Consider the following 19,903-nt stretch of genomic DNA (forward strand, 5'->3'; position numbering starts at 1 on the left):
GGGATGGAGTCCTTACAGGAAGCGGGGTGTGAGGAGCTGTAGTCGAGGTAGCTGTGGGAGTTGGTAGGCTTGTAATGGATATTGGTGGACAGTCTATCATCAGAAATTGAGACAGAGAGGTCAAGGAAGGGAAGGGAAGTGTCAGAGATAGACCATGTGAAAATGATGGAGGGGTGGAAATTGGAAGCAAAATTAATAAATTTTTCCAGGTCCCGACGAGAGCATGAAGCAGCACCGAAGTAATCATCGATGTACCAGAGAAAGAGTTGTGGGAGGGGGCCGGAGTAGGACTGGAACAAGGAATGTTCCACATACCCCATAAAGAGACAGGCATAGCTGGGGCCCATGCGGGTACCCATAGCCACACCTTTTATTTGGAGGAAGTGAGAGGAGTTTAAGGAGAAATTGTTCAGTGTGAGAACAAGTTCAGCCAGACGGAGGAGAGTAGTGGTGAATGGGGATTGTTTGGGCCTCTGTTCGAGGAAGAAGCGGAGAGCCATCAAACCACCCCAGCGGGGGATGGAGGTGTAGAGGGATTGGACGTCCATGGTGAAGAGGAGGCGGTTGGGGCCAGGAAACTGGAAATTGTTAATATGATGTAGGGTGTCAGAGGAATCACGGATGTAGGTGGGAAGGGACTGGACAAGGGGAGAGAGAATGGAGTCAAGATAGCAAGAAATTAGTTCCGTGGGGCAGGAACAGGCTGACACGATTGGTCTGCCAGGACAGGCCTGCTTGTGGATTTTGGATAGGTGGTAGAAGCAGGCCGTCCGAGGTTGGGAGACTATCAGGCTGGAAGCTGTGGAAGGAAGATCTCCAGAGGAGATGAGGTCAGTAACAGTTCTGGAAACAATGGCTTGATGTTCATTAGTGGGGTAATTAGTTCACACTTGTTTGCAAATTTGGATGATTTGATTGATAAAGTTGGTTTGAAAGATTTGTTTTGAAGTAGCTTTTAGTTCAGCATTGTAGCCAAGAGCTCTAGACACCATAGAGAGCCTGTCAGTCGTGGAAGGGCTGGATATTGAACCCACAGAGGAGGGGTTTAGCAAAGCTACTCACTTTTTATTCATTCATGGCACGTGGGCATCACTGGCTAGGTCCATCCCTAGTTGCCCTTGAGAAGGTGCTGGTGTGCTGCCTTCTTGAACCGCTGTAGTCCATGTTGTGTAGGTACACCCAGAGTGCTGTTAGGGAGGGAGTTCCAGGATTTTGAGTCAGCGACAGTGAAGGAACGGCAATATATTTCCAAGTCAGGATGGTGTGTGGCTTGGAGGGGAACTCATATGCCTGCTGCCTTTGTCCTTCTAGATGGTAGTGGTCATGGGTTTGGAAAGTGCTGTCTAAGGAGTCTTGCTGAGTTCCCACAGTGCCTCTTGTAGATGGTACACACTGCTGCTACTGTGCATCGGTGGTGGAGGGAGTGAATGTTTGTGGATGTGGTGCCAATCAAGTGGTCTCTTTCTCCTGGATGGTGTCAAGCTTCTTGAGTGTTGTTGGAGCTGCACTTATCCAGGCAAATGGAGAGTATTCCATCATACTCATGACTTATGCCTTGTAGATGGTGGACTGGCTTTTGGGTGAGTTATTCAGCGCACGATTCCAAGCTTCTGACCTGTTCTTGTAGCCACATATTCATATAGCCAGCCCAGTTCAGTTTCTGGTCAATGGTAACCCACAGGATGTTGATAGCAGGAGATTCAGCGATGGTAATGCCATTGAATGTCAAGGGGCAATGGTTATATTCTCTCTTGTTGGAAATGGCCATTGCCTGGCTCTTGTGTGACACGAATGCTACTTGCCACTAGTCAGTACAAGCCTGGATATTGTCCATTTGCTGCATTTGGACATGGATTGCCATGGTTTGCCATGGGCAAAGCTCCAGGTACTGAAGCAAAACTCCATGTGCTGAAGCTTTACCTGAACTAATTAAGCTTGGGAGGCCAGCAGTTCAGCCACATCTGCACAAACTTCTCTGACTCTGCTGGAGGGAGGGGGCAGTGCCCCAGAATATGCATAACGCAAAGATTCTGACTCTGCACAAGAACAAGGGTGACCGCAGTGACTGAACTATCAAGGCATCTTCTCTGCTGAGCATTGTGGGAAAAGTATTTGACCTTGTCAGACTGCAGAGCTTGGCGAAACACATCTATCCCAAATCCCAGTGTGGTTTCAGAACTGGAAGATCCGCCTTGACACGATCTTCTCAGTTTGCAGTGGCTAGAGAAATGCAGTGAGCAAAGGAGGCCACTATAATATTGCCTTCATTGATCTCACCTAGTCATTCAGCCATGTGAGCAGAGGCAGTCTATTTGAGCCGCTTGAGAAAATTGGCTGCCCGCCGAAGCTGCTCATTGTGACCTCCTCTTTCCAGGACAACATGATGGGCAAGGTCAGCTATGACGGGGCAACATTGGAACCCTTTGAGATCCACATTGGGGTCAAACAGCGTTGTGTTCTGCCGCCAACACTCTTTGGCATATTCTTCTCTTTGCTGCGGTCCTGTGTCTTTGGTTCATCTACAGAGAGTGTCGTGAAGATGTGTTATATGGGATTTTAATTTGCTATCTCATTAGCTGCTTTTTACCTATTGTACCAGTTTGCTTTGAAAAGGGGAGATTCCCCTGAAACAGAAAACTAACATTAAATAGCTAATTTGCACCCGTGAAGCCACATCCCACTTCATGGAGGCACTGGATCTATGAAGCTCTTAAGCAGACAAAGGCATCTGTGCAGTTCTGACCAGTTCCTTCCTATCTCATCAAGATGGAGGATGGATCATTCATGAGTTAATGGTGGAACTTTAAAAAAACTAGTTACCTCAGCTAGAAGATGACTAAAAGATAAGCCCTAGACATGACCGAACCAGCAGGGGTCTTTCTCTCCCAAAACCTGTTTACTGTTGGAAAAACTAACCAGAATCTACCTGCTGCAAACAGAGAATTTTAAAGGAAGATTTCAACTCAACACCATTGTCTCTAGGAGAAAAGGGAATATATCAGCCGTTACTGTGAAAAGCGACTTCTTCAGAACCAACACCTCCAGATACAATCAGTGAATCTTTAATTGACTTTGCTTCTATTTTCATCCGCATTTTAGCTTGGCCAATTATATCTGATACTCTGTAAGGTTTTATTTCTGTTTACATGCTTGGGAATTTGTGTGTGTTTTTTTACTTTGTTCGGAAGTAGAACGTATTTGGACATTTAAAAATTTTAATACTTTTACCTGAGTGAATTGTAGCCATAAAATTAACCATTTACATGTTTTAATCAGGAATACCTGTCTAGCCTATTTCTTACAAACTGCAGCCGGTAAGTGCACATTAAATTGGCACATTCATCTTTATATTAAATTTTTTTAAAACCATGTTACGATTAAGTGAGGAGGAAAATTGAACAGTCCTTGCACTCATCCTGACCTGGTCGTAACAAGGGTATCTACGTACATACCAGAACTGACAAAAAGCTGTTCAGCTTTACCTGCCTGAGATCCAAGACAAAGGTGCACCAAGTCCTCATCAGAGAGTTGCTCTATGGTGACAATGCCACACTAGCGTTCCATGCCAAGGAACACTTTCAGCGGCAAATGGACACAATCTCTCACACATGTAAAGAGTTGGTTTGACCATCAGCATCAGGAAGACAAATGTCATGGTCCAAGATGTAGCCATACCGCCATCTATCAACATTGACAATGTGACGCTGGAGGTTGCTGATAGCTTCACACATCTGGGCTCTGCAATCTCCAGCAATCTGCCACTTGATGCTGAAATCAACACAGGCATTGCAAAAACAGCAGCTGTTATGTCCAAGCTGAGTAAGAGAGTAGAAACAACAGCAACTTGACTGAGATCACCAAATTGATAGTCTACCAAGCCTGTGTCTGTGCACTCGTCTGCAGCAGCGAAACTTGAACAACACTTGAAAGGCAGGAGAAAAGGCTGAACAGTTTCCACCTTCACTGTCTCAGACATATCCTCAGCATCTCTTGGCAGGACGTAGTCACCAACTGAGACATCCTGGAGTGTGCTAACTCCATCAGCGTACACTCATTACTAAACCTACGATGTCTGCGCTGGCTCAGCCATGTTTATCGAATGGATGATGGGTATATACCCGTATATACATATGGTGAACTGGGTATGACCTCTTGGGTGTCCATACCTTCATTACAAGGTCACCTGCAAAAGCCATATGAAAATGGCAGATATTGATGTTGACAACTGAGATACGTCATTGATGGCTGTTACCCCTGGATGCTAACTGTTTAGAAGGGCAATGGAAGAGGTAAACAGAAACAAAAAGCTCAGTTGGCTGAGAATGGGGCCCAGAGAAGCCAGTGAACCCTGCACCTTCTCAGCTCACTGTCTTCATTTGCAGCAAATGTGATAGAGACTGCCATGCCACGCTAGGGCTCCTGAGCCACACACAACTATGTTGACCATCAATTTGCAAACCATCATCTCAGAATCACAGAACTGTTACAGCATAGAAGGAGGCCATTCAGCCCATTGTGTCTGCACTGGTTCTCTGAATGAGCAACTAACCTAGTGCCGCTGCAACTTTTGAATGCCTTGATTGGATTCTCCATTCTGTATAATGCAGAAGATCACTTTCTCTACTGGAGAAAGTACTCGAATACATCTGAACACTTTCACAAGGCTGTTCAATTTAATACTTGCTTACCTTCTGTCCTGTAACAGTTCTGTGATTCTGAGATGATAGTTTGCACATTGGTGGGTAGTATGCAGGTACAGCAAGTAATCAAGAAGGCTCATGGAATGCTACCTTTATTATGAGAGAAATTGAACATAAAATTAAGGATGTTATGCTTCACTTATACAGGACATTGGTGAGACCACATCTCGAATATTGTGTGTACATTTGGTGTCCTTATTTAAGAAAGGATGTAAATGCATTGGAGGCAGTTCAGATGAGTTTTACTAGATTGACACCTAGGGTGAGTGGGTTGTCTTATGAGGAAAGGTTGTACAGGCTGGGCTTGTTTTCACTGGAGTTTAGAAGAGTGAGGGGTGACTTAATTGAAGTATATAAGATCCTGAATGGTCTTGACAAGGTGGACATGGAAAGGATGTTTGCTCTGGTGTGTGAATCCAGAACTAGGGGGCACTGTTTTAAAATTAGGGGTTGCGCTTTTAGGACAGAGATTAGGAGAATTTCTTCTCTTAGAGGGTTTTGCGACTTTAGAACTCTGCCTCCAAAGGTGATGGAGGTGGAGTTATTGAATATTTTTAAGGCAGAGGTAGATAGATTCTTGTTAGGCAAGGGAATCAAAGGTTATTGGGGTAGATGGAATGTAGAATACAAAACACAAACAGATCACCCATGATCTTATTGAATGGCAGAAAAGGCTCAAGAGGCCAAATGGCCTACTTCTGCTCCTATTTCACATGTTCACATGTTTGTCTGTATCAATCACTGTATTAAACATACTTAGATTATCATATATCATCTAAATATGACATGTGACATTGGCAACACCTTTTAAACTTATCTGTCAAAACGTTCCCAACTTCGGGCTAGGCATTCCCCATGGTTCATGACTCCTCTGAGGAGCTGTTAATCACCTCTCCGGCAAAGGCCTGCTCCACTCTATTAAAATTGCGGATGGTCTGAAATGTAGACAGGATTGCTGAATGCGGGTTCACTACCCACACCCTTATACCTAGGCATAAAAATTTCACAAGATGGGAATGGGGGCATGGGGAATCCTAGAATCAGGCCCTGCTTGCAATTTTTAAATCTACCCACCTCTGTTCCGACATGGGTGGAGGCATGAAAATCCAGCCCTGTATGTCCTCCTCACAACTTGCTTTCCCACCTGTCTTAGTAATATCTGTAAATGAGGCGACAAGACACTCTGTCCCTTCATGCAGGCAGTTAATGTTGATTGTAAATAGTTGAGGCCCCAGTCGTGGAACCCCACTAGTTACAGTTCACCAATCTAAAAATGACCTATCTATCCCAACACACTGTTTCCTGTTGGTTAGCCAATCTTCTATCTATGCTAATATATTACCTCCGACATCATGAACTCTCATCTCATGTAGTAACCTTGTCACCTTACTGAATGCCTTTTGGAAATCACAACAATTGATTCCCTTTTGTCCATCCCGGTGGTTACAATTTGTCAAACACAATGCCCTTTCATAAAGCCATGTTGACTTTGCTTGATTGTATGATGGTTTTCTAAATGTCCTGCTTCAACTCCCTTAATAATGGATTCCAGCATTTTTCTAATGACAGATGTTCAACTAACTAGTCTATAATTCCTTGCTTTCAGTATCCCTACTTTCTTGAAGAGAGGCGTTATATTTATGGTTTTCCAATCCAATGGCAGCTTTCCAGAATTGAAAGAATTTTGGAAGGTCACAACCAATACATACACGACCTTTGCAGCCACTTCTTTTGAGACCCTAGGATGCAGGCCATTAGATCCAGGGGATTGACAGCCCTCCGCAGAAGCGTTATCAAGCTAAATCTGGCACCGAATCACTTAAGGGGAGCTTTGCCAAAGAAGTAGCTTTTAAAGAGTTTTGTTCAAAGGAGAAAACAGAGGCATTAAGGCTGACAGGCATCCTGTTTGGGTGCTGCTTATATATAGATTTCACTCTGACTGTGTACTGACCAGAAAGCATGCAGTCCATCTCTTTGGAGCTGCTCTCTAATGGGCTAGTATCTGTCATCAAGATGAATGGTTCCTTGCTAAATTGTGAAATCACAGGACAGAAGACTGTGGCCAAGACAATGCTGTGATGGTCAGTTGCAGGGGGAAAGGGAAGGTTGTTTGAGTGGGGGATTTTGGTTGCATTCACCGGTACTGCAGTCAGATATGTCGACCACGGACAGCCTGTCTGGAAAAAGGATGTGTCGTTTACCATCTCTTTTTGTCCTTGTCCTCAGCTCCTCGCTGCAAAAAAATGGTGGCAAGAGCTGTGCCCTCATGATGGTGAGGACAGTGGGTTTATGGAATTTTCAGCAGACCATAACAAATCTTAACACACACTCTGGTGAGTACTGCAGGGTAAATTCAGAGCTGTCCAATATGGCATAAGCATTTCACAAGCATCCAATGATCTGCTTGATCACACACTTATGTGCGGTAACGTGGTTTTTATTAAATGCATATGTGGGTTGTCCAACAGTCATGAACCATATGCTCAATGGTTAATCACCCAATAGTCACCCTCTAGTTTGTGGTGATTGCTCAGCTGTAGCAGTATAGTGGGCTACTGTAGAATAAAGGCATCATGACTGTTGCCAGGATACCGACCATTAACCCACATAATTCCCTGATTACTGTCACACAGCAGCTAGATACTGAGGGAGTGGAACCCCTTCTGGATGTGGTACATCCTAGGATTTACATGCTGTGCCTGGAAAGCAATGTACGTGCAGGCAGTGGCATTCTGCACCACGGGGAAGCCTGCAATCCTGGCAAAGCCTTGTGTTCACGCCATCTGCTTCTCTCTGGCAAGACAGAATGAAATGTATTCAGCTCTCTTTGCATGGAAAGCCTCAGTGACCTCCAAGAGTTGATGGTGAACTGGGAGATGTTGCAAATATCATCTGCTACATAGCAACTCATGTCCATGGTCACTTTCACAGCCATTACAATGTCATCCTCACATAGTTCTGAGGCTGTAGTACCAGTTGCAACAGGTGGCAGACATCATGGAGCACCTCCTTAGTGAAGCAGAGGTGTTGTAACACACTGTTCCTTGCTGAGATTGAGGTCGGAAAATCACTCTCATCTACTGTTTCATTTGCTCACCATCTGTAGCAGAGCCTTCATACATCAAGATGATATGCTCCAACAAACTCCTACTAAGCCCCCTGACTTGCTGCATCTCTTCACACCTTAAAGGCCACTTCAAAAAGCTTTTTTCACCATGGATTCACACACTTCCATTATCGTTTAAGGTCTGTTAAGTGCCTGAAGACATTATAAGATGAAGATCTCTAAATATAAACTGTGATTATACGTTGTTGATTTATTGAAATGTGTTATCAAAAAGATAATTATCTCAAAAGAGGGATTTAGACAATGATCTTAAATTTAGTGAGGATCGCAGTATCAATTTTGTCCTCAAGTCAGCAATATGTTTCAACTTATTCAGTTAACATCGCAGCGAAAGACATTTTCATGTTTGCCAATATTAATGGACAATTATCAATGGACATTCTGCATTTTCCAGACATACTATTTTGGTTTGTGCTGATTAATACAGAGGCAATTCAATACCCAGAGGTTTCATTCAATGTAATTGTTATTGAATGATCTGATTTTAATAAAACAATTAAAACTAGGTTTGACTTAGCCAGTACAAGTTTAAGTAAGGTGGTTGTGTTTGTTTCTGTAATTGTAATAAAGTCATAAAGTTAAGTAATTCACATGGACAATGGCAGACACATGGGGCAGAATCTTACTGTCTCAGTTGTTGGTGGTGAGTTGGGTCCATTTATGGGTCAGGAACCCAAATGTTAGAGAGACAGGCCTTCCTGTTGATCTGTTCGGAAGGCGAGCAGTTAAGAACCCGTCCCCAGGACTACCGACCAATTCGTAATGGTGGAAGGGGTGCTGTTTCAAAAGTAAGATCAAGCGAGTCAGATTTAAAGAGTTAACAACAGCCTTCGCAGTGACAGCACAGAACATTGCTCAGTGCTGACAATTCTGTGATAACCTGGATCGAAATGGAAGGGGAATGAGGGAGAGTTGTTTCCCCATTTCATGGATATCTCCTTAAAGGTCAGGTTGGAAGTGGTGGGGGCAGGCGTTGTTCCCTGAGGATGGCAGGAGGAGGCCAACCAGACAGAACAAGCAGGCATGGCTCCAGGTAGCAGAGGAGGTCAGCTGCTGCAGTGTGGTGCAGAGGACCTGGATCCAGCAGAAAGCGCTCCAATGACCTCTTGAGGGATGACAAGGTGAATGCCCTGCAACTCCCAGCTGGCAGCCATCCCTCCCTCAGCTCTTTAGCATTTCTCTGCACAGACACTCTAAGCCACAATATTCACCAGCACACAGATGAAAGCCTCCCAAAGCTCCTCCATAAGACTTCATCTAAGCAGACAACCTGCTCACTCACCCCTAATGTCTTGATATAGCACTGTTCATCCCACAGTGACATATCCCTCAAATACAGTTTCGTCTTATGGAGTAAAGACTTGGCTTTCCATGCTCCTAACGTTTTTCCTTTTATTATTGCAGAAAAGAGCACACAACTCTCAGGAGTGGAGGAGAAGCAGAAGGGAGTGAAATCCTTGGTGATCTTGATGCCAAGGGGATAGGAAGCCCTGGAAATCAGTAGTGTACATGCCAGCAGTCCAGGCAGTAGCTGAAGGAGAGATGAGGTGGAGCATAGACCAGGTGAAAGCATTATGAATTAATCATCAAAGTGTCACGGCGCTATACACCCAGTTGGCCATTTAGCACTGTAACAATAGATTGTTTGGTCAGCAAGATGTGAGGGTATGAATGCAACTTTGCCTACGTGCAGCATTAACTAATGTCTTCTATCTGCTACAGGGCCATTGCTGAAGATGCATCAGGAGCAGACTGTGGAGGCAATGCAGCCCTCAGAGGATCAGCACTCTGAGGAAGTAAGGTGACTCATGTGCATCCTCCAATCGTGTAGATATGCTCATGTCCGTAGGTCCTCACTCGTAGATAGAACGGTGGCACAAGGTGAGGAGCACTTCACATGTGAGAAGGAGGTGATGACATTTGTGGAGAGTTCCCATCGGGGGGCTGGGAACATCTCTGTATATGTATATGGACACAAATGTTGAGCCTTGGGAGTTACACATGAAGCAGGTCCATGAGGACCAATAAAGGAAATGGTAAAGCATCTGTCAGAATTTCCTGATGCAGTGCACATCCTTCTGATGAAGATGGAGGAGTCCATTCATACCATAAGCGCCACAATATCGCAAGCATATGAGCACATGACCAACTCCATTGAAAAAGTGATCAACCTCATGGAGTCATACTCGGCATAATGATGACTGGATACATGCACAGAGTAATAGCCTCAGCAATATACCATACGAGCATTGATTGGACAATTGCACTGATGGCTCAGCATTACAGAGAAACACAGCCATGGGCTCTCATGCCTATGAGTAGAAAGGAAGAGCAGTAGGGTCCATAGAGAGGAGTGAGAGACAGGGAAGATGGCACCAGAGGTTCTCCTCAAGACTGTGTCTTGCCCTAGGATGGAGGCTGTCCCTGCGTAGATGCAGTTGTAACATTCTTTGGATGGTTCCTCAAGTGGCCCGCAACCCAGAGGACGTTCAACACAGACATCTCATGTGCCCCACCTAGGAAATGAGAAAGCTGTTTCCATTGCTTTCCCAACCAGAGGGGTAGCACCAAGCAGAGGTAAGACAAACAGAACACAGAAAGGATCTTAGTTACACAAGTGGATTCACCCGGATGCATACTGGTATGTCACTGTGACTTGGATGATGTTTGTCACAATCAATGCATTTGTTATCACCACCTGCTACATGTCACAGAGCTTTCTGTGGCCTAGTGGAAAATGACCACTGGGAAATGAATGCAAAGGAGTTCAACGAAGCTGTTTCAGTACAGCTACAATACTGGCATCTACCCAACAATGTAGAAAATTGTCCAGGGATGTCCTGTCAACTAAAAAGCACAACAAATTCAATCCGGCCAATTACCAGCTCATCAGTCTACCCTCGCTTGCCAGCAAATTGATGGAAGGTGTCACTGATAGTGCTATCAAGCGAGACTTACGCAATAAGAACCCGCTCGCTGATGTTCGATGTGGGTTCTGCCAGGGTCACTTGGCTCCTGACTGCATTGCAGCATTGGTTCAAATATGTACAAAAGAGCTGAAGTCAAGAAGTGAGGTGGGAGTGTCTAGCCTTGACACCAAGGCAGCATTTGATCGAGTGTGGTCTCAAGGAGCCCCAGCAAAACTGAAGTCAATGCGAATCAGGGGAAAATTTTACACTGGTTGGAGTCATATCTAGTATAAAAAAAGATGGTTGTGATTGTTGGAGACCAATTATCTCAGTTCCAGGACATCACTGAAGGAGTTCCTCAGGGTAGTGTCCTAGGCCCAATCATCTTCACTGCTTCATCAATGACCTTCCTTCCATCATAAGGTCAGGAGTGGGGATATTTGCTGAATGTTCACAATGTTCAACATCATTCACAATTCTTCAGATACTGAAGCAGTCCGTGTCCAAATGCAGCAAGACCTGAACAACATTTTGGCTTGGGCTGATAAGTGGCATGTAACATTCACATAACAATATTACAACATTACAAGTACCAGTTAATGACCATCTCCAACAAGAGAGAATCTAACAATCTTCCCTTGACATTCAAAGGATTACCATCACTGAATCCCCCACTATCAATGTCCTGGGTTTACCATTGACCAGAAAGTAAACTGGGTTAGCCATATAAACACTGTGGCCGCAGGAGCAGGTCAGGGGCTGGGAATTCTGCGATGAGTATCTCACCTCCTGACTCCCCAAACTTGTCCACCACCTACAAAGCATAAGTCAGGAGTGTGATGGAACACTCTCCACTTGCCCGGATGAGTGCAGCTCCAACAACACCCAAGAAGCTTGACATCATCCAGGACAAAGCAGCCCACTTGATTGGCACCACGGCCACCAGGTTAATCATTCACTTCCTCCACTATGACTCACGGTGCCTGTAGTGTGTACCATTTACAAGATGCACTGCAGCAACTCACCAAGCCTCTTTCAACACTTCAAAACACACGACCTCTACTACCTTGAAGGACAAGAGCAGCAGCAGACACATGGGAACACCAACAGCTCCAAGTTCCCCTCCAAACCTCATGCAATCCTGGCTTGGAAATATATTCACTGTCATTGGGTCAAAATCCTGGAACTTCCTCTCTAACAGAACTGTGGGTGTACCTATGCCAGGTCACCGTCAGCGCACCTCTTGTGGCAGCATTTCAAGAAGCTAGGTAACCCACCGCCTTCTCAAGGACAATTGGAGATGGAAAACAAATGCTGGCTTTTCCAGCAATGCCCACATCCCATGAAAGAATAAGTATAGAAAGAAAGCTGGGAAGGATATGATTGTAGTTTTCTTTAAAGCTAGCAGATGTGGCAGTTGGGAGGGGGCCTTGAGGGATTCTTGCGTACATAAATAATAGAAGACACATGAATGTGGTTGTGGGGGTGGTCAATATTGCAGCGCTACTTGCAGCGCTCTGAAGGGAAGCATGTCTGGGTGAGGATGTTGTGTCTTCTCTGACAAGTATGTCAATGGAACAGGCATCATCGGAATCTCTGTCTTGAGAAGTGCTCTTCATCTTCCTTTGCTCTGAGAAGTAGGGTGCCATGTGCTTCTTATCACTATCAACCAGCATGTGCTGCACTCCTCCCTGAAGCACCATGTTGTGCAGGGCACAGTACACCAGCACAATGAGAGAGATCATATTAAATGGCTCTTAGGTGATTGGTTTATGATAGAATCATTGAATCCTAGAGTGGTTAGCACACAGAAAAAGTCCATTCAACTCATCATGTCTCTGCCGTCTCTCTGCTAGAGCAACTTACCCATCCCTACTCCCCTGCTCTTTCTCCATCGGCCTGCAAATCTTTTCTCTCAGATAATTTATCCAATTCTCTTTTGAAAGCCTTGATTGAATCGGCCTTCTCCACACCCTCAGGTAATACATTCCAAATTCTTACCACTATAATTGGCTTTCTGCCTCAATTGTGGGAGAACGCGACTCCTCTGACATTCATCCCTGACAAACTCCAAAGGAGGCAGGAACACATTGGGGTATTGGCCCGACACACTTCTTTGTGATTTTCCTGGCCTTTCTGCTGCATTCCCACACTGCTCCCACTGGCCTGGAAAAATTCCCCCATGAATGCAAGAGATAGAGAGATCTGATTAAAAATCATTAATATCAAATGAACTCATACAACTCACTACATGTATTGCTCATGAAATCATAACTAATAAATCCTTATAGAGAACTCATCAGGCGTTTGTAAATTATGTGCTTCAGACTAGTCATGTTGACCATACTGATGGCTAGGTAGTGTTCCTAATATCCTTCATACTGTAGTAACTTTACATGGTTAATCACACAAAGTAAGTGAGCAGATCGTATGTAACTACATTTTAACTTCATGCAATTAGTACGCACTAATAAACGGTTAATATATACTCACATCAGCTGCTGCATGGATCCCTTCCCACAATGCACATGCTCATTAGTATCGCTACCTGTTTGTTGTTCTCCAGACATACCGCATGAGTGACTACTTCTGTCATTGATCATTTTCACTTATCTGCTTAGATATTCATTTCAGATAGTCCCATTCTCCTTTCACCTCTTGGTTTTCAGAAGTGTTGACTGTACTTCAGAGATTAAAATTTCACACTTGCATCAACCCATTACTAAATGCTGGTCCCTCCCTCCGTACCTGGTGGGTGATTTAACCCCATTTAACCCTTATTCCTACTATAGCCTAACATTCTAAACTCCTAGCTCTTCTGTCAACTTACGAACACTTCCAGCATGCGCCTTTGCTATTTCATGCGATTTGTTTTTCAAATAAAAGTTGGTTAAATCTTAGGCAGAATTTTCCCAAATTTACACTAAGTGCGGGGGCGGACAGGTAAAATGATGTTTTATCTGCCAGCTGCGATGGCGGGTTTTCATGCCGTATCGTCCTGAACCCGTCTCATTATTTATGCACTCTCAGGAAACACGCTGTTTCCCTGATTTGCTGGCCCACCATCACCCCGCCACTCCATCACGCTAGACGCCATGTTTAACTTCCAGCCACAAGCACACATCTCAGTGCTTCCAGCTCACCATTGCTGCATGGAAGACATGGCCTTGAAACTGAAGAAGACTGTAGCCTCCAGGTTGAGCGGCGTGTCTCTCGAGTGACCTTTGGATGCCATGGAGTCCGGCCAGGGTATCCTCTACCCCTGCTCTGGCCACAGAATGGGCAGCAACAGCACTAACGTGGATTAGGAGGCAGTGGCAGTGGTGGTCAGTGCCAACGCCCTGCGAAAGAGGACAGCCACCCAGTGCTGCAAGAGGATGAATGATCTCCTCTATTATGCCAGGGTAAGTCACTCATCTCATCACTCAACTCGCACACTCAAAAACCCATCACACATCCACAGGGCCCACACTCACTGCCGGTTCAAGGGACGTCAGCATTCACTCTCTCACATTCACCGTCATTGTCCCCATCCCATCCATGGGACCACTCACCACCTGCACAGGCCAAGCATTCTTGTCATCTGGCCTGGCAGGCATCCTGCTTACACTTTCTCCATCTCTATCCATGCAGGACAAGCTGGTACACAAGAGAGAGAGGTCACAGACCAGTGGCGGAATGCCTGAAATCAAGGTCTTCATGGACTTTGAAAACAGAGCCATCCAGCTGGCCGGCAAGGATCTGCACCTATCCTGTGCTGATGGTGAGGTCGGCGCTGCTCCACCAAGTGAGGGTCCAGCAGTGCAACATCCATCAGACAACCATGCCATGAGTGATGTGTCCTCTTTCACAGGCCACTGCCATGCACTAATTATCTCCCCTTGCTTTCGCAGGCACATCTGCCAAACAGCCGACAGAGTCCGTGACCCAGGACCTCTAATCAAGCCCCGAAGAAACCTCTGAAGAGGAATCTGAAGGCACCCTCCCTGAAGTCCCTTCACAGCGCTCACCCACGTCCTCCGCCAGAGCAGGGACACACACCTCGGTGAGACCTACCTTTAGAGCAGCCCCGGGATCACAATCTGGTGAGCACACTGCACTGTCTGATCCACTGCAGGTGGCGGCAGGGAGTTCCCAGTTGTCTGGCACTCGGAGGACTGCCAGAGGCCAGGAATCTGCTGAATGCAAGTCAGATGACGAGCCTCTGGTCTCGGTCATGTCACAGTTGCTGGAGCTGCAAAGGCAAGTTCGGGGACATCAGGGAGGAGTGACACTCCTCAGATTGCAAGGCACGACAGAGGAATCCGTCCACATTCAGGCTGAGGTGATAGCACCGGCATCTCAATGCTGTCAATGAGAGATCAACGCTGGTAGGATGGTCGAGGACATTGGTCCTGCACTGCTGAACAGGCTGAACTCCGTCCTTGACGCCACAGTTGGCCTCCAACAGTATTTATGCGAGAGAGGTGCCGGGCAGCTCGATCTCACTCCAGCTACCCCTGCTCCTCAAGAAGTCGGCCTGAGGCCCCTAGACACCCCTAGGGAGGAGGAACCGCAGGTGGACAATCTGGGTCCATCCATCCAGGTGACTCTGAGAGTGTCCAGCCAATCCAACTCCCCTCTTCCTGTGACCTCAGCAGCTCAAGCTCCACAGGTCAAGGAGAGTGCCACTGCCACACAGCAGGACTCTGAAAGCAGGTTGGGGCCCTCCAATTCTCGGCTCACCAGAGGATGTCCATCAAAATCATCACGCACAGGGCGTCGCAGTCAGCAGGCTGCCTCCACCTCCGCTGTGAATGTCCGGGGAGCACCAAGGTGTAGCGGCAGGGCAGTTAAGGAGAATTAGTTGCACAGCCTGTGCACAGATGTTAATCAACAATTGTCAATAAACTCCCAAGGATGTCTCCCTGCCTATGGCTCCTTGTTCTGATAAGCAGTGTTCTTGTCACTCAGATGTGAAATCTTTCTGCACAAGATAGCGGCAGGTGTCTCAGTTCAGGGCCTCTTCCCTGTGCTTTGTGCAGCCTCACATTCCCTGGAGACATTACTGATGCCTGCACCTTGGAAGTGATTGTCATTACTGCCAGAATGGATTGGACAGGCGCCACAGAGTTCTCTCATTCTCTCTATGTGCTCTCAATGATTCCCATTGATTCCAGTTTTGCTAGGACTCCTTGATGCCACACTCGATCAAATGCTGCCTTGATGTCAAGGGCAGTCACTCCCAACTCACCTCCGGAGTTCAGCTCTTTTGTCCATGTTTGAACCAAGGCTGTAATGTGGTCAGGAGCTGAGTGGCCCTGGTGGAACCCAAACTGGGCTTCAGGAGGTGCGTTATTGCCAAGCAGGTGCCGCTTGATAGCACTGTTGATGAGTCCTTCCATTACTTTACTGATGATTGAGAGTAGACTGATGGGGCGGTAATTGGCCGGGTTGGATTTGTCCTGTTTTTTGAGGACAGGTCATACCTGGGCAATTTTCCACACAGCTGGGTAGATGCCAGTTTTGCAGCTGTACTGGAACAGCTTGGCTAGGGGCACAGCAAGCTCTGGAGCACAAGTCTTCAATACCATTGCTGGAATATTGTCAGGGCCCATAGCCTTTGTAGTAGCCACTGCTTTCAGCCATTTCTTGATATCATATGGAGTGAATCAAATTGGCTGAAGACTGGCATCTGTGATGCCAGGGACCTCCAGAGGAGGCCAAGCTGAATCATCCATTTGGCACTTTTGGCTGAAGATTGTAGCAAATGCTGCAGCCTTATCTTTTGCACTGATATGCTGGGCTGCCCCATCATTGAGGATGGGGATATTTGTGTTGTTTAATTGTCCACCACCATTTGCGACTGGATGTGGCAGGACTGCAGAGCTCAGATCTGATCCATTGGTTGTGGTATCACTTAGCTCTGTCTATTACTCGCTGCTTATGCTGTCTGGCACGCAAGTAGTCCTGTATTATACCTTCACTAGGTTGACACCTCTTTTTTAGGTATGCCTGGTGCTGCTCCTGGCATGCCCTCCTGCACTCTTCATTGAACCAGGGTTGATGCCCTGGCTTGATGGTAATGGTGGAATGGGGGATATTCCAGGCCATGAAGTTACAAATTGTGGTTGAGTACAATTCTGCTGCTGATGATGGCCCACAGTGCCTAATGGTTGCCCAGTCTTGAGTTGCTAGTTGTGTTCAAAAACTATCCCATTTAGCATGGTGGTAGTGCCACACAAAATGATGGAGGGTATCCTCAATGTGAAGGCCGGGTTTTCTCTCCACAATGACTGTGCGGTGGTCACTCCTACCAATACTATCATGGACAGATGCATCTCTGGCAGGCAGGTTGATGAGGTCAAGTATGTTTTTCCCTCTTGTTGGTTCCCTCACCACCTGCTGCAGACACAGTCTAGCAGCTTTGTCCTTTAGGACTCAGCCAGCTCGGTCAGTAGTGGTGCTACTGAGCCACTCTTGGTGATTGACATTGAAGTCCCCCACCAGAGCACATTCAGTGCCCTTGCCACCCTCTGTGCTTCCTCCAAATGCTGTTCAACATGAAGGAGCACTGATTCATTGGAGAGAACTTTCCTCCCATCAGGGGGGCTATGCAGGGCTGGGCGTGGGTGGATGCGGATCCGATCAGCGCCCCCAATTGGGTACGCACCGTCCTTTTACGTGGGCGGGCCTTAAGGGTGACGTGCGCCCGGATGCACTGTGCGCTCCCTGTGAGGGCAAGGGGGGAGGTTCCCTGAGTTGGGAGGGCAATCCTTCCCACATGCACGTGAAAGAGCGCAGAAACCTCCTTGAGGTGCCTCAGAGAGTTTAGTTTCAAGTTTTAAAAATTTAATAAAGAAAACAAAAATTTAAGACATGTCCCCTCATGTGACAGTGTCACATTAGCTGGGACATGTCAATGAACTTTAATGGAAAAATGTATTTAGTTTTAGTTTATAAACCCTTCATGAAACCTCATCCCGCCTGTGAAAAATGTAAGATATGATTCCATGAGGATGGCTACGTCAGGCTGTTGCTTTACGAGTCTGTGAGACAGCTCTCCCAATTTTGGCACTAGCCCCCAGATGTTAGTAAGGAGAACTTTGCAAAGTCAACAGGGTGAGATTGACATTGTTGATGCTGGGTGGTCCGTCCAGTTTCATTTCTTTTTTGTGACTTTGTAGCAGTTCGATACAACTGAGTGGCTTTTCAGAGTTCAATTAAGAGTCAACCACATTGCTGTGGGTCTGGAGTCACATGTAGGCCTGACCAGGTAAGGATGACAATTTTCCTTCTCTAAAGTGAATTAGTGAACCAGGTGTGTTTTTACAACAACCAACAATGGTTTCATAGCCATCATCTGACTTTTAATTCCAGATTTTTACTGAATTCAAATTTCACCATCTGCCATGGCAGGATTCAAACCCTGGTCCCCAGAATATTACCCTGGGTGTCTGGGTTACTAGTCCAGCAACAATACCACTACACCACCACCTCCCCTTCCTTGAGAGTGCTGGGCACCACTTGGATGGCTGGAGATTAGTGCACTGCATGGCTGCCCTGTTAGCTTGAACCATGGCGGGGACTGGTCCAAACCGGGATGCTGACTTTGCAAGGGGCTGTGAGTACCTCCAGCAGGGATTGCTCCATGTCCAGCTTTAGCAAGGAGATTGTGTAACGTGTGTAGTCCAACTGCTCTGCAGTCCACTAAAATGCTCATGAAAGGGATGGGGAAGATGGGGGTGGGGAGTGCTGCAGAGCTTGGTGGCACCTTGATGCCTCTGCGTTGCTTGAGTGGGCAGACAAGCTAGGAGCCTGACCTCAATCAGATCAATGTGGCTGCGCCTGAAGTGTCTCAGTTGCAGAGGAATGGCCACTTTCTACAGGTCTCCCAAGCATGTGGCTGCTTCCCTCATCCACCCTATTACACCCCCCCACCCCCAAACCCGAATGCTTGTGCGCTATATTCAATGGCAGGGCTGCCTTTGCCCACCCAACGCCACCAGCCACCTCAGAGGCAGGGCTGCCCTTACCCACCGCCCCCTCCCTCCCTCCCGCCATCAATCGCCTCTACTGCACTTGCCCCTCCTCACAAGTTGCCTCAACGGCAAGGCACCCCACTCCCCATCACCGTCAAAAATCACCTCAAAGGCAGGGCTGCACTCGCCCCCTGATCCCCACCGTCACCAGTCGGGCAGGGCAGCTCTTAACCCCGACCCCACCGCCGCCCCTGAAGCCTGCAAAGCAAGAGGCAACCCTGGTGAGCTCTGCAGAACGTTGCTGTGCACTCACCTCCAGTTCACCCAAAATGCAGGCTGCCAAGTGCATGTCACCTCTGTGCTGTTGTAAAGCACGTTGGCGTACTTTCCCGCTGACGTGGACGGACGATCCAGTGGGGTTGCAAGACCCTGGCATGATGGCCTGATAATGATATGCTGTTGTATTACAATGAGGTTCCCGATGACTGATGACGGGAAACACGGCCCGCCGTCGGCAGGCTGAGTGGACAATCGCGACCTGCCTTCCCGCCATTGTGAAACCGATCGCTCCGTATCATCCGCTCACGCCACCTATCACACCCGCCACCAGCGGGCACGGAAAATTCCACCCCCTGTGTGTAATAATATATTGCCAAGTGTGATGATGAATTTATGGCTCTTAGCAGTTACTGCCATGTGGGGGAGATAGTGCTCTGCGTATTGCCATTCATAATGGCAGATACATCAGCAGAGAAATTTCAGTGGTAAGGAGACAGGAGACAATCTTTCCCAGATTTTTACAAGACAAATTCAGTCTCCCTGGCTGGTATCCACCAGACATTAAAATGCTGATACTGCTTATCCAGACTGCTTACAACACAGTGAATGCAGGATGAGACAGATTTCTGAAGCAGTAAATGGCATTTGCTATTTTATCTCATCTCTCTGGAGATATGAACAGATCCAAAGAAATCAGAACGTTGACAGGAAATGATAGTGCCTGAACTAGATAAAGCGACATGTTAGAATTACGAAATGCCATATAACTTTTATTCCCAAAATATTCTCACCAGAATTTCAAATATTTATCATGTACAGGGGAACATAATGATTCCATTACTTCATCAAACTGTTGGTGTACTTTGGGAAACTAAATTTGCACAGCAAATTGCAAACAATTTGCACCTCTGATCTTTGTCTTTCCCC

This window comes from Cetorhinus maximus, chromosome 10 (genome assembly GCF_964194155.1).
Source record: "Cetorhinus maximus chromosome 10, sCetMax3.hap1.1, whole genome shotgun sequence".
NCBI lineage: Eukaryota > Metazoa > Chordata > Chondrichthyes > Lamniformes > Cetorhinidae > Cetorhinus > Cetorhinus maximus.